Raw genomic sequence first — 20,172 nt, 5'->3', positions numbered from 1 at the left:
ATTTTCAGCCTTCTTGGGTCTTCAAATTAACCCCGCCAAGACCACAGCGCTGAACGTTACCGTCCCTCTGGAACTGGTGTAGCGTCTCCAGGACCATTTTCCATACCGTTGGGCATCCCACTCGATTGATTATTTAGGTGTCAAATTAACGCCGTCTTATTCTTCCCTTTTCTCGACCAATTATTATCCCCTGTTGCGAACGGTGTCCACCCTTATGCAAGCCTGGCAATTCTCCACTCTCTCTTGGGTAGGCAAGATCTCGGCGGGGAAGATGACGATTCTTCCTAAAGTCCTTTATTATTTTCGTACTTTGCCTGTCCGGGTAGCCACTTTTTTCCTTAGACCCTTGCAGAATAAAATCCTCCAATTTTATGGGCGCGCAAACGCCCCAGGGTACCTAGAGCGACCCTTTATACCCATAGGCTCCGGGGAGGCTTGGGGGTCCCCAATATCTCTACATATTACACAGCAGCCCAGATCTCTCTGTTGACTATGCTCCATGCAACCGCGGATGTCCCTCTGTGGGTGCTCCTGGAGGTGCCTGGCTGTGACCCTTGTGCACTTCAGACACTCCTATGGCTCCGCAGGAATCTGCGCCCTCCCTCCCTAAGCCCCATGCTGCTACATGGTCTGCGGGTGTGGGACTCAGTTCGCTTTTCCAGTAATCTGATGTCCCCCTTTCTACCCCTTCTCTCCATCACTCATAACCCTCTTTTCCCCCCGGATCTGGAGGAGCCCCAGGCATTCTCCTGGTGGTCCTCATATGGCTACCCATGAGTCCAAAATTTTCTTTCCTCACGCTTACTCCCCTCCTGGGAGCGTATCCGGGAAACACAAGGGGCGCCGGCTAACGAGCATTATCACTTTATCCAATTAAAGCACTGGATTGCAACGTTGCGCCGCATGACCACCTACCCCTTCCAAAAATACTTTTTTTGAACATTCATGCCAGCATGCCCCAGGGTCCCCAGGTCTTATTTCGGCCATTTATGCCTCTCTGAATGGTCGCCCGCCATCAGCACCCCTCTCTTATATGACTCAATGGGAAAAGGACCTTCAGGCCCCAGTAGACCCAGAGGACTGGAGCAGGGCCTGGAAAACGGTCGCCAAATGCTCGTTCAACACAAATACCCTAGAGGCTGCATATAAAGTAATGTTCCGATGGTATTGGGCACCTGCCCGCACAGCTCGGGCTTTACCTGGGAGTACTGACAGATGCTTTCGCAACTGTGGACAGCAAGGTGATGTTCTGCACACATGGTGGGCTTGCCCAAGGCTGGTGGGATTCTGGTCTAGGATTTTTGGTTTGCTGCAGACACTCTTCCACCTTACGATCCGAAGGGACGCTAATCTAGCTCTTCTACATTGCCTGGTACCTGGTTTGCGAGGCCCTCAACAGAAGCTGGCTACTTATTTATTTATAGCGGCCAAGCGGACCATTGCCCAAGCCTGGAAGTCCCAATGGGTAGATTTTCAAGGGGTTAAAACCCGCATGACTGCTATGTTACTTCAGGAACATATGTCCAGTATTGTCCATAATTCTCATGCTATGTTTCTAAAAATCTGGGAGCCGTGGATCTCCTATGAGTTGCCCGGGCTCCAAGCTGCATGCCTGGGCTTGGTCTAACTCCTCTTGGCGAGGCGTCCACACCCGAACTTTCCCCCTCCTTTCTTCCCCCTCTATTCTCCCTACCTTTCCTTCTTCTGTTCCTTATCTCTTTTCACTCTTCTTTGTAATCTCTCTCATTGCTAACAAATACTGCTGCCCCCCGTAGAAGGGGGTAGTGGGAGAAGGGCTTGCCCTCCGGAAACGATAAAGGAACGAGTTGCTTGATGCTGGAGCCAGTCTCGATACCATTCCCTACACTTTTTCCTTCCTTTCTTGTGTTTTTATAAGTATAATGTGATGGTTTGCCCTTCGGTTTCATATTCATGCTTTGTAGCCCCTGCGAGGGCGCACAAGGAGCAGATTGTAGTCTCTTGTTTATTCCTGTTTATTCAAAATTTTCAATAAACATATTGAAACAGAAAAACGTATATTGGGATAGGAGAAGGGTACAAAGTTCAGTAGTATTTTGAGGACACCGATCTTCCTCCTAGAGATACTGAGCACAGTCCAAGCAAATAATGGACTGAACGTGGCCGGGACACCATGAACAATGTCTATGGGGTAGTAGCAGCACACTCACTGATGTCCTTGGATAGTTGGATTCCTCCTTCCAATATCTTCCAGACACAACTCCAGTGAATTCTCTAGACCAGATCCCCAAAATGAAGTCTTTCAGTCACCTCAAGCAAAGCTCAGTAGAATAGACCCCCCAGCTAGTAAAGCTGGGACCTTGATGAGCAGTAGGAAAGGACAGCTGGACTACCCAGAAGGGCAGATAAGACCCTAAAGGAGGATAGGAACCCAAAATAGAACCAATGTGTTGTCAGCAGAGGTGCCCATTAAATAAAAAAAACACCTGTTGATCACACATTGGTTCCATTTTGCATGGTTATAGTACAATCCCTTCACTTCTAATGGCTGTTTGGGATAATAAATAACCTTGTATCACCTGTCTCTGACTTCCTATATCTGGGCTCCAACTTTTGTTGCGGCATTCCAGAATAGGGAAGACTTATCCTGGGGGATTCATAACTCTGTGAGGAGTCTAAAAGACCTTGTTGTATGACTGTGTAGAGCTCTCACACTCTAATGCCGCGTACACACGATCGAACATTCCGACAACAAAATCCATGTTTTTTCTCTGACGGATGTTGGCTCAAACTTGTCTTGCACACACACACAGTCACACATCATCAAGAACACAGTGATGTACAACACATATGACAAGCCGAGAAAAATTAAGTTCTGCTTAAATTCCGAGCATGCGTGGAACTTTGTGCATCGGAATTGACGACACACAATCAGAATTTATGACAATGGATTTTGTTGTCGGAAAATTTGAGATGCAGATCTCAAATCTTGTTTGTCAGAAATTCCAAAGGAAAATGTCCGATGGAGCCTACGCACGGTTGGAATTTCCGAAAAATAGCTCCCATCGAACATTTCCCGTCTGAAAATCGGACCGCGTGTACGACAGCGGCATTAATGTTATTTCTTGTAGTAGAAAATACAGAGGGTGCACCAAGCTTGTGTAGCCAGTTAGGTATTTCCCACTGTCATACGCCCCCTCCCCCCACACTCTCCTGCACAAACTGTCCACTGCCATACCCCCCCACTTCTCTCCTGCACCCACTGTCCATGGGCATATTCTCTATACTCCTCTCCTGCACTATCTGACCACTTTCATACTCTCCACACTCCTCTCCTTTATATACTGCTCAATGTTGTACCCTCCACACTCCTCTCCTCTCCTGTACATACTGCCCACTGTCATACCCTCCACAATACTCACCTGTACATACTGCCCACTGTCATAACCTCCACAATACTCACGTGTACATAATGCCCACTGTCATACCCTCCACAGTTCTCCCATGTACATACTGCCCACTGTCATACCCTCCACACTTCTCCCATGTACATACTGCCCACTGTCATACCCTCCACACTCCTCTCCTGCACACACTGTGATACCCTCCACACTCCTCTCCTGTACACACTGCCCACTGTCAGACCCTCCACACTCCTCTCCTGTACACACTGCCCACTGTCAGACCCTCCATAATACTCTCCTGTACATACTGCCCACTGTCATACCCTCCACACTCCTCTATATATATATGCAGTAGCAATGAGAAAGGTGCCACACCAATCATAATAAAAAAAAAAATTTTATGCCAATAACATAACTTTCCATTAATTTATTGTTTTTTTTAATGTAACATTTTCATGTTCCCTCCACACCATTGGGACTGTGAAAGGCATGGACTTTTTCTTCTAAAGCCCCGTACACACTATCAGATTGTCTGCTGAGTTTTTCCTTCAGATTTACCAAAACCATATAATAGGAGGTCAAACCTTAGGAGTTTCAATGTGTATGCATTCAGGCAGGCCCTTCTACTACATGCTTTTGGTAAATCTGAAGGAAAAACTCAGCAGACAATCTGATAGTGTGTACGGGGCTTTATTTAGCCAATGACGCAGATAAGTTGCACATGTAATGCAACAATAATGAGGGGCCCAACTCTTGTCCTGATCCCCTATTTTGCACGGCCGTCATACTGCACTTTTGAGATGCAAATGTAACCTCACCACAAATGTAGTAGAAGTTATCTGCGTTGTTTACACAGTTTTGAGGAATTGTGACTTCTAAGAAAAAACATCACACAACTGTTCCTTGGAAATATTAGGCAATGACACTTTCACAAGTCACCAGAAGTAACTGTATGAGGCGTAGATCTGACCAAGACAAATGCAGCTTGCATTAAAAAAAAGAATAAAATAGTTAGGTAATAATATTTGGTCTCAAAGTGAAGATAAATTTATATACTTCTATGTGGTGCCATTTCCATTGATCTACCGTACTTTGTGGAGAAGTTACGAGACATCATGGTCATCAGACACCCCCTCCCTTGTAGGCAAATCAAGGGCGTAACTAGAAATCACAGGGCCCCATAGCAAAATGTTGTATGGGCCCCCCCCCATCAAAAAAAAAAAAAAAAAATGAACTAATGCCATTGAACAACAGACTACCACACCCATGTGGCACAGTACCCAGGCAACAGCTTATATTAATTTTGAACAACAAAGTATGCAGTATACTGTATGCAGCCCCTGAAGGGAACACATTACAGACCTCCAGGCCTTCTAACCAATTTCTGTTCTGTTATATAAAATGAAATAGTTCAACTCACCATAATGCAAAATCAGTGGGATCCCTGAGCGTGTCACTTGCCATCATCGCCTGCCACCAGATGCAGATTGTAACTTGTCACACGTTGCGGAATGTCACCTACCACATGTTGCAGATTGTCCACTTGCCACATCCCAGATTGTCACTTGCCAAGATAGATAAGTCACACATTATGCCACACATTATGGATTGTCACTTGCCACGTCCTGGATTGTCACTTGCCACGTCACTTGCTAAACATTATGGATTGTCACTTGCCACGTCCTGGATTGTCACTTGCCACGTCACTTGCTAAACATTATGGATTGTCACTTGCCACGTCCTGGATTGTCACTTGCCACATCACTTGCCACACATTATGGATTGTCACTTGCCACGTCCTGGATTGTCACTTGCCACATCACTTGCCACACATTATGGATTGTCACTTGCCACGTCCTGGATTGTCACTTGCCACATCACTTGCCACACATTATGGATTGTCACTTGCCACGTCCTGGATTGTCACTTGCCACGTCACTTGCCACACATTATGGATTGTCACTTGCCACGTCCTGGATTGTCACTTGCCACATCACTTGCCACACATTATGGATTGTCACTTGCCACGTCCTGGATTGTCACTTGCCACATCACTTGCCACACATTATGGATTGTCACTTGCCACGTCCTGGATTGTCACTTGCCACACATTAAGGATTGTCACTTGTCACATCACCTGCTACATGTTGCGGATTGTCCACTTGCCACATCGCCTGCCACCAGATGCAGATTGTCACTTGTCACACGTTGCAGAATGTCACCTGCCACATGTTGTGGATTGTCCACTTGCCACATCCCGGATTGTCACTTGCCACGTTACCTGCCACACATTACGGATTGTCACTTGCCACGTCCTAGATTGTCACTTGCCACGTCCCGGGTTGTCACTTGCCACGTCACCTGCCACACATTACGGATTGTCACTTGCCACATCACCTGCCACACATTACGGAATGTCACTTGCCACGTCACGGATTTTCACTTGCTACGTCCCCTGCCACATGTTACGGATTGTCACTTGCCACATCCAGGTTGTCACTTGCCACGTCACCTGCCACACATTACGGATTGTCACTTGCCACGTCATTACAGATTGTCACTTGCCACATCCTAGATTGTCACTTGCCATACATTATGGATTGTCACTTGCACGTCCCGGGTTGTCACTTGCCACGTCACCTGCCACACATTACGGATTGACACTTGTCACGTCACGGATTTTCACTTGCCACGTCACCTGCCACATGTTATGGATTGTCACTTGCCACATCCAGGTTGTCACTTGCCATGTCACCTGCCACACGTTATGGATTGTCACTTGCCACGTCCCGGGTTGTCACTTGCCACGTCGCCTGCCACAGATTATGGATTGTCATTTGCCACGTCATGGATTTTCACTTGCCACGTCACCTGCCACACGTTACGTATTGTCACTTGCCACGTCGCCTGCCACACATTATGGATTGTCACTTGCTCTGCCACTTTCCTGCTGTGTCACTGAGTCAGGCAGCAGATTATCAGTCAGACAGCAGAGAGATAATGTCAGCTCTCTGCTTCCTGGCTGCCTGCCCAGTCAGGGGGGAACTGCACTGCAGGGATGCAGGGCGGCCAGAGATGATGTCATCTCTATGCTCCCCGCCTGTCAGCTCCCTGATTGGCCAGCCCACTCTCTCACCAGTGAACTGGCCACTCTCATCCGCCTCCCACGGATCCTCTGACCGCCCGCTCTCACTCACTGAGCCGCCTGTGGACCACCCGCGGAGCCGCGGACTACCCGCGGAGCCGCCCGCGGAGCCGCGGACTACCCGCGGAGCCGCCCACGGACTACCCGCGGAGCCGCCCGCGGACCACCCGCGGAGCCGCGGACTACCCGCGGAGCCGCCCGCGGAGCCGCGGACTACCCGCGGACCTCCCGCGGAGCCGCCGGCTATCTCCTGCGGAGCCGTGGCGCCTGTCCTCACCGGGCCCCACTTGACTGCGTGCCCCATAGCGCCCGCATGTGTTGCTATGGCGGTAGTTCCGCCACTGAGGCAAATATACCCCCCCCCCGTGTGTATAAATCATTATTGTGAAATATCGTGAAAACTTTAGCCAACCAGAACCTTTATCACCTGTTTTCTAATTCATCTAATCAAATAATGTAAGAATTAGCACATTTTATCTCGGAGGTCGATAATTTCTCAAAATGTGTAGACCAAGACCAGTGTAGTTAATTAAAAACGTATATTGGGATAGGAGAAGGGTACAAAGTTCTGTAGTATTTTGAGGACACCTATCTTCCTCCTAGAGATACTGAGCACAGTCCAAGCAAATAATGGACTGAACGTGGCCAGGACACCATGAACAATGTCTATGGGGTAGTAGCAGCACACTCACTGATGTCCTTGGATAGTTGGATTCCTCCTTCCAATATCTTCCAGACACAACTCCAGTGAATTCTCTAGACCAGATCCCCAAAATGAAGTCTTTCAGTCACCTCAAGCAAAGCTCAGTAGAATAGACCCCCCAGCTAGTAAAGCTGGGACCTTGATGAGCAGTAGGAAAGGACAGCTGGACTACCCAGAAGGGCAGATAAGACCCTAAAGGGGGATAGGACCCCAAAATAGAACCAATGTGTTGTCAGCAGAGGTGCCCATTAAATAAAAAAAAAACACCTGATGATCACACATTGGTTCCATTTTGCATGGTTATAGTACAATCCCTTCACTTCTAATGGCTGTTTGGGATAAAAAATAACCTTGTATCACCTGTCTCTGACTTCCTATATCTGGGCTCCAACTTTTGTTGCGGCATTCCAGAATAGGGAAGACTTATCCTGGTGGATTCATAACTCTGTGACAAGTCTAAAAGACCTTGTTGTATGACTGTGTAGAGCTCTCACACCCTAATGCCGCGTACACACGATCGAACATTCCGACAACAAAATCCATGTTTTTTCTCTGACGGATGTTGGCTCAAACTTGTCTTGCACACACACACAGTCACACATCATCAAGAACACAGTGATGTACAACACATATGACAAGCCGAGAAAAATTAAGTTCTGCTTAAATTCCGAGCATGCGTGGAACTTTGTGCATCGGAATTGACGACACACAATCAGAATTTACGACAATGGATTTTGTTGTCGGAAAATTTGAGATGCAGATCTCAAATTTTGTTTGTAGGAAATTCCAAAGGAAAATGTCCGATGGAGCCTACGCACGGTTGGAATTCCCGAAAAATAGCTCCCATCGAACATTTCCCGTCTGAAAATCCGACCGCGTGTACGACAGCGGCATTAATGTTATTTCTTGTAGTAGAAAATACAGAGGGTGCACCAAGCTTGTGTAGCACAGTTAGGTATTTCCCACTGTCATACCCCCTCCCCCAACACTATCCTCCTGTACAAACTGTCCACTGCCATACCCCCCCACCCCACTTCTCTCCTGCACCCACTGTCCATGGGCATATTCTCTATACTCCTCTCCTGCACTATCTGACCACTGTCATACTCTCCACACTCCTCTCCTCTATATACTACACACTGTCATACCCTCCACACTCCTCTCCTGTATATACTGCCCACTGTCATACCCTCCACACTCCTCTCCTGTATATACTGCACACTGTCATACCCTCCACACTTCTCTCCTGTACATACTGCGCACTGTCATACCCATCAGACTCCTCTCCTGTATATACTGCACACTGTCATACACTCCACACTCCTTTCCTGCACCCACTGTCCATTTTCATACCATCCACGCCCTCTCCTGCAACTACTGTCATACCCTCCACACTCCTCTCCTGTACATACTGTCCACTGTGATACCCTCCACACTCCTCTCCTGTACATGCTGTTCACTGTGATACCCTCCATACTCCTCTTCTATACATACTGCCCACTGTCATACCCATCAGACTCCTCTCCTGTATATACTGCACACTGTCATACCCTCCACACTCCTCTCCTCTATATACTGCCCACTGTCATATCCTCCACACTCTTGCATCCACTGTCCATGGTCATACCATCCACTGCCCCCTCTCCTGCACCTACTGCCATACTCCCCACACTCCTCACCAGTGCATACTGTCCTCAATATACATCTTTGTGTCTCTCCTGCACCCACTGCCCACTCTCATACTCTCTACACTCCTTTCCTGCATGGAATGTACATGGTCATTTTATTTATTTTTATTTTTTTTGCATTTTCTCTGCACTTTATCAAAATAGTAATTTTTTAAGAGACTATTTTTAGTTACTTACCTTTTGTTCACTTGATTCTTATTTATTTGGATTCTATCACCTCTGTGGTGTGTTTATTTTATTTTATTTAATGTAGCACTTTGCACTTTTTGATATTATTCAGTAAACATTTATATATATATTTTTATATTACACTATTGATTTATGTAATTAGGCATTATACTTATCACCCTCGGAGGGTTATTTAATATAGGGGCAGCGCAATACCAACATATCTTTAGTTTCATATTAAGTGGATACGGCGTGATCCATTCCGGTAGTAGCAGCAGCCCCTGACATTTGATAGATCACCAGTGGTAGCGCAGGAATAAAACACTATCAAATGACCATGGTCATAACCACCACAGCCCTCTCTAACACCCACTTTTCATTACATGCCCCAAATTCCTCTTTTGCACCCACCCTCTTTGTCATTCCCTCCAGGGTCCTCTCACCTTTCATACTTTTATGTCATCTTCTTATATCTCTTGCCTCTTCTTCTCTTTGCCTGTCTACCTTTATATCTAACCCCATTTATTCTCCTTTTGTCTTCCTCATTCTCCTTCCTCCTCTTTCCCATTTCAATTTCACTTTTTTCCTCTCACTCTTCCATCTCCCATCCGTGGTGCAATGACTTTCCAATGACCGGTCTTACCTCTACTAGTCTGCAGCAGATAGAGAGAAGAACCTTCCACCTCCTCGGAAAACTTCAGAGTAACAAATGATTAAAATGTATTCTTACCTTACACAACTATTATGGTGACTTCCTTCCTGTGGGTTTTTTGAGAAATAGTTTTTTAAGTATATAAGAAGCCGTCCCCAAACTAAAATGCCACCAGTGGGTATTTGTTCTTTCAAGTTGTCTTTATTTTTGTTTTTTATCCTCGCTAGGGATGAGCCGAACACCCCCCCGGTTCGGTTGGTATCCAGAAAATGCGCAAACTTTCGAGTACCGTTAAAGTCTATGGGACTCTATGGGACTTGAACGTGAGAAATCAAAAGTGCAAATTTTAAAGACTAATATGCAAGTTATTGTATTAAAAAGTGTTTGGGGACCCGGGTCCTGCCCCAGGGGACATGTATCAATGCAAAAAAAAGTTTTAAAAACTGACGTTTTTTCGGGAGCAATGATGCTTAAAGTGAAAAAATAAAAGTGAAATATTCCTTTAAAGCGGGGTTCCACCCTAAAGTGGAACTGCCGCTCATCGGAACCCTAAGACAGGTATTTGCACCCACTCCAGGGCATAGACTCCCACGGGAGTCTATGCCTCTTCCTGTCCCTGCACGTTGTCTGCTGGGAAACACACGGGTCCCAGAGACAGCGCGGACCATTCCTATTGCGCTGCGCGTCTCGCGCATGCGCAGTAGGGAACTGGGAAGTGAAGCCGCAATGCTTCACTTCCTGATTCACTCACCCAGAATGGCGACGGCAGCAGCCGAGAGCCGAGCGATCGATCGGCCTCGGCTGCCGACATCGCTGGATCCTGGGACAGGTGAGTGTCCATTTATTAAAAGTCAGCAGCTGCAATATTTGTAGCTCCGGCTTTTAATAATTTTTTTACAGAGAGCTTTAAATAATGTACCTGGGGGGTGTCTATAGTATGCTTGTAAAGTGGCACATGTTTCCTGTTTTTAGAACAGTCCCTGCACAAAATGACATTTCTAAAGGAATAAAAGTCATTTAAAACTGCTTGCGGCTGTAATGTAATATCGGTCCCGGCAATATGGATGAAAATTATTGAGAAAAACGGCATGGGTAGCCCCCCAGCCCATTACCAGCCCCTTTGGGTCTTGTATGGATATTAAGGGGAACCCTGCACCCAAATTAAAAAAAGAAAAGGCGTGGGGCCCCCAGGCCCTATATACACTGAACAGCAGTATACAGGTGGTCCCAAGAAAGACAGGGACTGTAGGTTTGATCTTAATTGAATCTGTTTGTAATTTGAAACAGGTACATTTTATAAGTGTAGCACAGCCAAAAAGCGATTTTAAGCTTTTTGGAAAACATAGGGAGGGGTTATCACCCCTGTAACATTTGTTTTACTGTCCATGCCCCTCTTCAGAAGATTTCACCTCACTTTCTGTCCCAATGACAATTGGATTTTTTTTAGGGAAACAAGGATTGGTGATAAAGCATCAGTGGAGGAGACACCTTTTTCCCATATTAACTCTTACAGGAGAGAATTTCCCTTCCTAGGGGTAGATTTCATCTCACTTCCTGTTGTCTCCCTCCGTTTGTAAGTCGGATGTTTTAAAGTAGGGGCCTTCCCTATATGTTCTGCAGAAATTTGGGCCTGGAACGGGCCTTGCTGTGAAATATTATATCAAAGTTATAGAACCCCCAGAAAGCGAATCCCAGGATTACTGTGACAAACTGTCAGATTTTTTCATCGATAAAGTCAAAACCATCAGGGAAACAATTTGTCAGAAGAAAACATCCGACCTCAGCCAGCAAATACATAAAGAGGATGTCCGCACCAACATACCGCAACCGCCAAAATTTTCACTATCCCCAATTACCGTAGACACCGCAAAAAACATCATTAATAAACTGCGTGACAGTACCTCACCTATTGACATCATCCCCACAAAACTACTGAAAGAATGCTCCGACATCGTGGCTCCAACCATAACCCACCTCATAAACCGATCATTCCACGAAGGGATTGTTCCCAGCATCCTCAAACAAGGCATCGTCAAACCTCTACTCAAGAAACCAAACCTGGACCCTCAGGATCCAAACAACCGTAGGCCAATTACAAGCCTCAACACCATTTCTAAGATCATGGAGAAAGCTGTAGTACATCAGCTACAACTTCACCTGGATACTCACAAACTCCTGGACCCGCTGCAATCAGGCTTCCGCCCGGGTCATGGAACAGAAACAGCTCTCCTCAAGATTTGGGATGACGCCCTCGAAGCGGCAGATGACGGAGAGCCGTGTCTCCTCGTACTGCTAGACCTAAGTGCAGCGTTTGATACAGTAGATCACAATACTCTACTCGTCCGCCTCACAGAAGTAGCCGGAGTCCAAGACATAGATCTCCATTGGTTCGCGTCCTTCCTAGGAAATCGGTCACAGACAGTGAAACTAGGAAAATTCCTCTCCGAAACTCGGGCAGTCACCTGCGGAGTCCCTCAAGGCTCTCCGTTGTCACCCGTTCTCTTCAACATTTACATTCGCCCACTCCTTCAAATCATCAGATGCTCAGATCTCTGCTTCCACTCTTACGCTGACGACACGCAACTTTATTTCCGGATCAATGGGAAAAAAGATCACCAACAACAACTTGAAAACTGCCTCAAATCAATAGAGGACTGGATGACCACCAACTCCCTCCAGCTGAACCAATCAAAGACAGAGCTTCTTATCTTACACCCAAATCATAAGCCCGCAACCAAAACCTCCTGGTCTCCACCAACCGTCTTTGGGCAGACTATCTCCCCAAAGACCAAAGGCAAGAGTCTCGGGGTTATTTTAGACGCACAAATGTCAATGGATGCGCAAATAGGAGCAGTAGTCAGTCGATCTCACCATCTGCTGCGCATGCTTCGCAGACTCATCCCTTTTATCCCAAAGAATGACAAAGCAGTGGTAGTTGGAACAATCATTAATTCACGACTGGACTACGCAAACTCGCTTTACATAGGATTACCACAATATCAACTTGCGCGATTACAACTGATCCAAAACACGGCGGCAAGGCTGATAACAGGGAAAAAACCCTGGGAATCCATTTCTCCTTCACTGAGGAGCTTACATTGGCTAACCGTAAAAAATCGGATCACGTTCAAGACCCTTTCCCTCACCCACAAATGCGTGCATAGAGAAGCTCCGCAATACCTAATGGAGAAAATAAATCATTACACACCAAACCGCAGTCTTCCATCAGCCAACAAAAACCTCCTCCTCGTGCCCAAAGCCCGGTATAAATCCAAGGGGGATCGGAGATTCGCTGTCCAAGGGCCTCGGCTATGGAATGCTCTACCAATAAACATCCGCCTGGAAGAAAATCACCTGGCTTTTAGGAAAAAACTCAAGACCTTCCTCTTTTAGCAGATGATCAAAGCTCGCCACAGCGCCTAGAGGCGATTCAGTTCGCATTGTGCGCTATATAAGTATTTCATTCATTCATTCATCAAGAATTGTAATTACATGCTCCCGTTTACCAGGGTCAGAAAAATTGGGCCTTTGGTGGTGGTGTGGTGGTGTTGCAACAACACTGTAAGCCCTCACAGTTACACTTGAGCCCCATACACACTATCAGATTTTCTGCTGACTTTTTCCTTCAGATTTATCAAAACCATGTAGTAGAAGGGCCTGCCTGATTGCATACAAATTGAAATTCCTAAGGTTTGACCTCATATTATATAGTTTTGGTAAATCTGAAGGAAAAACTCAGCAGAAAAACTGATAGTGTGTAGGGGGCTTTAGTGGGCGCAGGAATGGGCCCTGCTGTGAAATATTATATCAAAAATTGTAATTACACACCCCTGTTGAACAGGGACAGACAAATTGGGTCTTAGGTAGTGGTGGTGGTGCCACAACACTGTAACCCCTCACAGATTCTGGTGTTGAGCACAGGAACGAGCCCTGCTGTGAAATATTAGATCAAAATTTTAATTACACGCCCCTGTTAAACAGGAGCAGAGAAATTGGGCCTTAGGTGGCACTGTTGCTGACACAACACTGCTAGAGCTTCACAGATGCTCTTGTTGAGTGCAGGAATGGGCCCTGCTGCGAAAAATTACAGCAAAAATTTTAACTACACGTCCCTGTTAAACAGGGGCAGAAAAATTGGGCTTTAGGCAGTGGTGCTGGTGTCACAACACTGCAACCACTCACAGATACTCCAGTTGAGCGCAGGAACGTGCCCTTCTGTGAAATATTACAGCAAAAATTGTAATTACACGTCCCTGTTAAACACGGGCAGAAAAATTGGGCTTTAGGCACTGGTGTTCTTAGAAGCTATCAACATGAACATTGAGGAGGAATAGGATAGTCACTTAGCATAACAGGATAGTCACTCAGCATCAGCATAGGCAGTCTTCAAAGGATCTCACATTAATAAAAAATGAATCGGTTACATCAGCATCAGGTGCTTGGTAGCCGATGATCCAAGACTGATTCATTTTTATGAAGGTGAGCCAATCAACCGAGTCTGTGGACAGGCGCAGTCTGTGATCGGTTACAAAACTTCCAGCAGCACTGAATGTGCGTTCAGATAGAAGGCTGGATGCAGGACAGGCCAGTAGCTCAAGTGCATACTGTGCAAGCTCTGTCCAGTGATCCATCCTCAACACCAAGTAACCCAGTGGATTTTTGGTTGGAAAGGTCTCCAAGTCTGATCTTGCCCCAATGTATTCCTGCACCATGTAAATCAGATGCTGACGATGGTTGCTGGAACTGATCAGACCTTGGGGCAGCAGACCAAAAATTTGTCTGAACGCATCGGTCAGACGGCCACCTTCTCCACCGCTCCTTCTGTGAATGACTGAAGCCTCAGCAACACATTCTCCAGGAGGACCAGGAAATTGCAACCTCCCGGGCTCTGGAAATGCATTGTACAGACCTTTCTGCAAGGCCTCCCGAAGATTTTTCATCCTCTGCTCCCTCTGCAAAAGCTGGATAAATGCCACAACCTTACTCTTGTAACATGGATCAAGAAGGGTTGCCAGCCAGTACTGATCTTTCTCTTTGATACTACGAATCCAAGGGTCCTTTTGCAGGCTTTGCCGGATCAGGGAGGCCAAGCAGCATAGGTTTGCTGAGGCATTCGGTCCGGAGTCCTCTGGGTCACTAAGAACGACATGATCAGCAGCCACCTCCTCCCAGCCAAGTACAAGTCCATGGGTTTCTGATGACTGAAAACAATCTCCTGAAGACTGCTGCTGATGCTGAGTGCCAGGCTCCACCTCCATGCTGACACAATCCTCCTCCACCTCCTCCGCCTCTACCTCCTCCTCCTCTTTCTGTGTGATAGGCGGGCCTGCAGGAATATTGTCTGGATAAAGGGGGCCTTGAGAGATATGGAAGTCCTCCTCTTCCTCCCTCTGTTCTGTCTTAAGTGCCCTGTCCATTATTGCACGCAGTGCGTGCTCCAACAGCAAGACAAGAGGGACAGTATCACTGATGCATGCACTGTCACTGCTCACCAGCATCCTGGGCTCCTCAAATGGTGACAGGACAGTGCATGCATCCTTGATCATTAGCCACTACTGGCGTGGCGAAAAAAAGCCAAGCTCCCCTGACCCTGTCCTTGTGCCATACTTGCACAGGTACTCATTGATGGCCCTCTTCTGCTTGTGCAGCCACTGCAGCATTGCCAATGTTGAGTTTCACCTGGTGGGCATGTTACAGATGAAGCGGATCTTGGGCAGGTTGCATTCCTTCTGAAGGTCAGCCAGCCGAGCACTGGCATTGTATGACCGGCGGAAATGCCCACAGACTTTCCTGGCCTGCTTCTGGAGATCCTGTAAGCCATGTACCTGCACAAGAACTTCTGCACCACCAAATTAAGGACATGAGCTAAACAGGGATAATGGGTCAAGTGTCCCTGTCGGAGGGCGGAGAGGAGGTTGGTGCCATTGTCAAAAACCACCATTCCTGAGCTGGCATGGCATCAACCACCTCTGAACCTGCCCCTGCAGAACTGCCAGAATCTTTGTCTCAGTGTAGCTCCTGTCCCCTAAGCAGACCAACTCAAGCACCATGTGGCATCTTTTTGCCTGAGTGCTTGCATAGTCCCTAGAATGCCTACGGAGCCCCGCTAGTTCCGAGGTCAAATTTGCAAGAGACCATAGAGGAAGAAGAGGAGGGGGTGGAGGAGAGAGGTGTGACAGAATCACCAGCACTATCAGCATTTTGGAGGAGTGGTGGTGGAACAAGCTCCAACGTTACTGTCCTGGCCTGCATCCTTCCCAGCTGGCAGCAGGGTTATCCAGTGTGCTGTGAAAGAAAGGTAACATCCCTGTCCATGCCTGCTGGACCATGAGTCAGCAGTAATATGCACCTTGCCGCTGACCTCCCTGTCCAACGAGGCCAAGACATTGCCTTTCACATGCTGGTAGAGAGCCGTAATGGCCTTCCAAAAAAAATGGCGTTTGGGAACCTGCCACTGACGTACTGCACATTCCACAAATTCTCGAAAGGGGGCAGAGTGTACCAGCTGAAAAAGCAGCAGTTGGAGTGCTAGCAATTTAGCCAAACTAGCATTCAGCTGCTGAGCTTGTGGATGGCTGGGACCGAATTTCTTTCAATGGTTTAGCAACTGGGGTAGGGAAATTTGCCTGCTACAATCGAATGTTGGTGTACCGCTATCAGATTTCCCGGAAGTGCTTTGGACACCTAATTCTACACCTTCATTCCTCTCGGTGCAGGTCTCTGAGAGGACTAAAGGTGTAGTGGGGTTGGAGATCCCAGCTAATGAGGAGCAAGGAGAGGTCCGCCTTGTTCTTTGGTGTGGCTCTTTTAAGTACTGTTGCCAACAGACTGCATGGGAGCTTGTTATATTCTTAATATATAAAATTTTATTTGGCTTTATTATACTTTATTTAGAATATGAATTCTCCATAATTGTGTGAAAGATAACTCTGAATCAATAAAATCTCCAGATGGTGTCATGCTGAAGCTGAAAAAGTAAATATTTAAAACCTGTCAGGATTTTAATGGATATTGTAAATCTTATATATGCTTTTAAAGACATTTTACTATGTAACTGATATTTTGTTTAATGTCTAAGATTCTCTTCCCCCATTTCCTGTCATTAGGAGAGTAGTCTGTATGTCTGAAGAATACCAGATGTTGAAAAGCTTAGGTGTCCACTCCTTAGTAGGGATGAGCTTCGTGTTCGAGTCAAACATACGTTCGACTTGAACATCGGCTGTTCGCCCGTTCGGCGAATTACGAAGGTTATGGGCCGTTCGCGCCAAATTCGTGTGGCGCTCACAGCCCACAATGCACTGCGATGGCGCAGTGCATTGCTGGCTCATGATTGGCCAAGCATGCACTGTGACCCCGCATGCTTGGCCAATCACAGCGCCAGCAGCGAGGAGAGCCATGATTAGCCACAGGCAGGTTGCCTGTGGCCAATCATAGCTCAGGCTGTGTAGTACACGCCCCACACTATATAAGGCCGCCAGCGCGGCGGCCTTGTGTAGTGTGTTGGCGTCTGAAGCAGTTAGTGGGTGTTCTGTGTACCTTCAACACAGTATACACCGATCGTTATCGGCCGATTTTTCGATCTTGCTCTTCTGTAGTGGTTGTTGTCTGCGTGCCCTGACCGCAGTATACACCACTATATTCACCTCACCTATATAGCTAGCGATATATCTATCTTTTATAATAGAGCTTGCAGTCAGTGTTAGGAGCTTGTGCGTGCTGTCTGCGTGCTCTGTACCCAGTACACACCGCTATATCCACCTACATAGCTCTTCTCTATTTGAGCCATCTGCCATCTGCAGGAGTTATTGGAAGTTGTGTGTGCCTCCAGCACAGCACTGTATACATCTGTATTTACCCTTTATTGCTGGTGTTCTATAATAAAGGCATCTGCAGGAGTTAGTGGGTGTTGTGTGCCTCCACCTGTATCTACCCTTTATTGCTGTTCTCTAATAGAGCCATCTGCAGGGCTTAGTGGGTGTTGTGTGCCTCCAGTACAGTATACCCCTTTATCTACCCTTTATTGCTGGTGTTCTATAATAAAGGCATCTGCAGGAGTTAGTGGGTGTTGTGTGCCTCCAGCACAATATACACTACCCAATTGCTGTTTTCCAACTCCCTTCAGGCCATTACCATGTCTGGAAGGCCAGCAAGGAGAGGCAGACAGGCGCGAGCCGATAAAAGAGGGCAAGCAGGCTCTGTGTCTAGAGACAACAGTGCTGGTCGTGGACGCGGTGCATCGTCATCATCAGCACGTGCCCATGGGACACGCTTGTCCTTCTTTTCAGCAGCTGGACATGTTGAGCGACAACATGCCAACAACTTGGTAGAGTGGATGACCAAGCCCTCTTCATCCTCCTCATCCTCTCTCACCCAGGCTCAGGGTACTAGCAAAGCAGCTGCCAACGCATCGTCTTCCCTCGTCTCAATGTCATCATCAGTGACTCCTTCCCTAGACCCACCACGTCCTCCTGAGGAGTCTCCTGAACTCTTTGAGCACAGTGTTGGGTACATGCTCCAGGAGGATGCCCAGTGTTTTGTAGGCTCTGATGCTGATACTCAGCTAGAGGAAGGCAGTAGCATGAATGCAGAGAGAGGGGATGCTCAAGAAGGACAGCAATCTGGCAGTCATATTCCACAAGCTGCAGCATACTGCCAGGTTTGCTACAGTGATGAAGAGGGAGGGGATGATGAGGGCACTGACTCCACGTGGGTGCCTGGTAGGAGAGAGGAGGAGGAGGAGGAGGCACATGTCCAACGAGGCAAGATGCCCTCCGGGGGCCAGCTTAGGGGCAGCACACCGACTGAATCACACCGCAGAGCTCCGCCTGTGCAGGGCGTTGCCTCTGCGCGTTATTCTAAAAGTTCTTTGGTGTGGGCCTTTTTTGAGACGAGTGCATCAGATCGCACTGCTGCTATTTGCAACATATGTCTCAAGCGTATCTCGCGTGGCCAAAACATCAGCCGCTTGGGCACCACATGCTTGACTAGACATATCTTGACCTGCCATGCAGCTCGTTGGCAAGCGTACCTCAAAGACCCACACCAAAGAACAAAGCGGACCTCTCCTTGCTCCTCATCAGCTGGCATCTCCAACCCCACTAGACCTTCAGTCCTCTCTGAAACCTGCTCTGAGAGGAATGAAGGTGTAGAATTAGGTGTGTCAAAGCCAAGTGCTTCCGGGCACTCTGCTAGCAGTACACCCACGTCCGATTATAGCAGGCAAATGTCCCTGCCCCAGCTGCTGGACCGGCGAAAGAAGTTCACTCCCAGCCATCCACATGCCCAGCGGTTGAATGCTAGCTTGGCTAAATTTCTAGCACTTCAACTGCTGCCTTTTCAGTTGGTAGACTCGGCCCCCTTCCGTGAGTTTGTACAATGTGCGGTTCCTCAGTGGCAGGTCCCCAAATGCCACTTTTTCTCACGGAAGGCGATTCCGGCTCTCTACCGGCATGTGGAAGGCAATGTCCTTGCCTTGCTGGACAGGGCGGTCAGCGGTAAGGTGCATATTACCGCTGACTCATGGTCCAGCAGGCATGGACAGGGACGTTACCTGTCTTTCACGGCCCATTGGGTCACTCTTCTGGCAGCTGGGAAGGATGCAGGACAAGGTTCAGTAGTGTTGGAGGTTGTTCCGCCACCACGTCTCTAAAATGCTACTATTGGTTGTGACACACGTCTCTCCTCCACCCCCTCCTCTTCTTCCTCCATGGCCTCTTCCAGTGCTCTGTCCTCAGAACCAGCGGTGCTCCATAGGTATTCCAGGGGCTATGCAAGTATGCAGGCAAAACAATGCCATGCCATGCTTGCGCTGGTTTGTTTGGGGGACAGGAGCCACACTGGGGGGATGTTTTGTCAGCTCTGCAGGGGCAGGCCGAGAGGTGGTTGACGCCACACCAGCTTAAGCCAGGAATGGTGGTTTGCGACAATGGCACCAACCTCCTCTCCGCCTTCCAACAGGGACAACTGACCCATGTGCACTGTGTAGCTTAACCTGGTGGTGCAGCGGTTCTTGGGCAGGTACCTGGGCTTACAGGATGTCCTGAAGCAGGCCAGGAAAGTCTGTGTGCATTTCTGCCGATAATTTAATGCCTGTGTTCAGCAGGCTGAGCTCCAAAAGGAGTTGAACCTGCCCAAGAACCGCCTTGTATGTGACATGCCCACCAGGTGGAACGCAACGTTGGCGATGCTGCAGCGGCTGCACACGCAGCAGAGGGCCATCAATGAGTACCTGTGCGACTACGGCACCAGGACAGGGTCAGGGGAGCTCGGTTTTTTCTCACCACGCCAGTGGGGCATGATCAGGGATGCATACACTGTCCTGTCACCGTTTGAGGAGGCCACAAGGATGGTGAGCAGTGACTGTGCATGCATCACTGACACTGTACCTCTTGTCCACCTCTTGGAGCATACGCTGCGTGGAATAATGGACAGGG

The 20,172-nt window shown here is 47.8% G+C and overlaps 1 pseudogene across 1 annotated transcript in view; it reads right to left on the bottom strand.

The window, feature by feature from the left end:
* The window catches only part of LOC143930983 (C3a anaphylatoxin chemotactic receptor pseudogene), a 37,527-nt pseudogene extending 27,746 nt beyond the window's left edge, over positions 1–9,781 (bottom strand). The window contains exon 1 of the transcript XR_013262865.1: positions 9,731–9,781. The product of XR_013262865.1 is annotated as a C3a anaphylatoxin chemotactic receptor pseudogene (transcript). The remainder of the gene's footprint in view (positions 1–9,730) is intronic.
* Between the last annotated feature and the right edge of the window lie 10,391 nt (positions 9,782–20,172).

The sequence above is a fragment of the Lithobates pipiens genome, unplaced genomic scaffold (assembly GCF_037356315.1).
Source record: "Lithobates pipiens isolate NorthernLeopardFrog02 unplaced genomic scaffold, aLitPip1_a1.2 Scaffold_25, whole genome shotgun sequence".
Lineage (NCBI taxonomy): Eukaryota > Metazoa > Chordata > Amphibia > Anura > Ranidae > Lithobates > Lithobates pipiens.
Note: the sequence above shows the minus strand (reverse complement) of the source record. Positions and strands in the feature narration are given on the sequence as shown.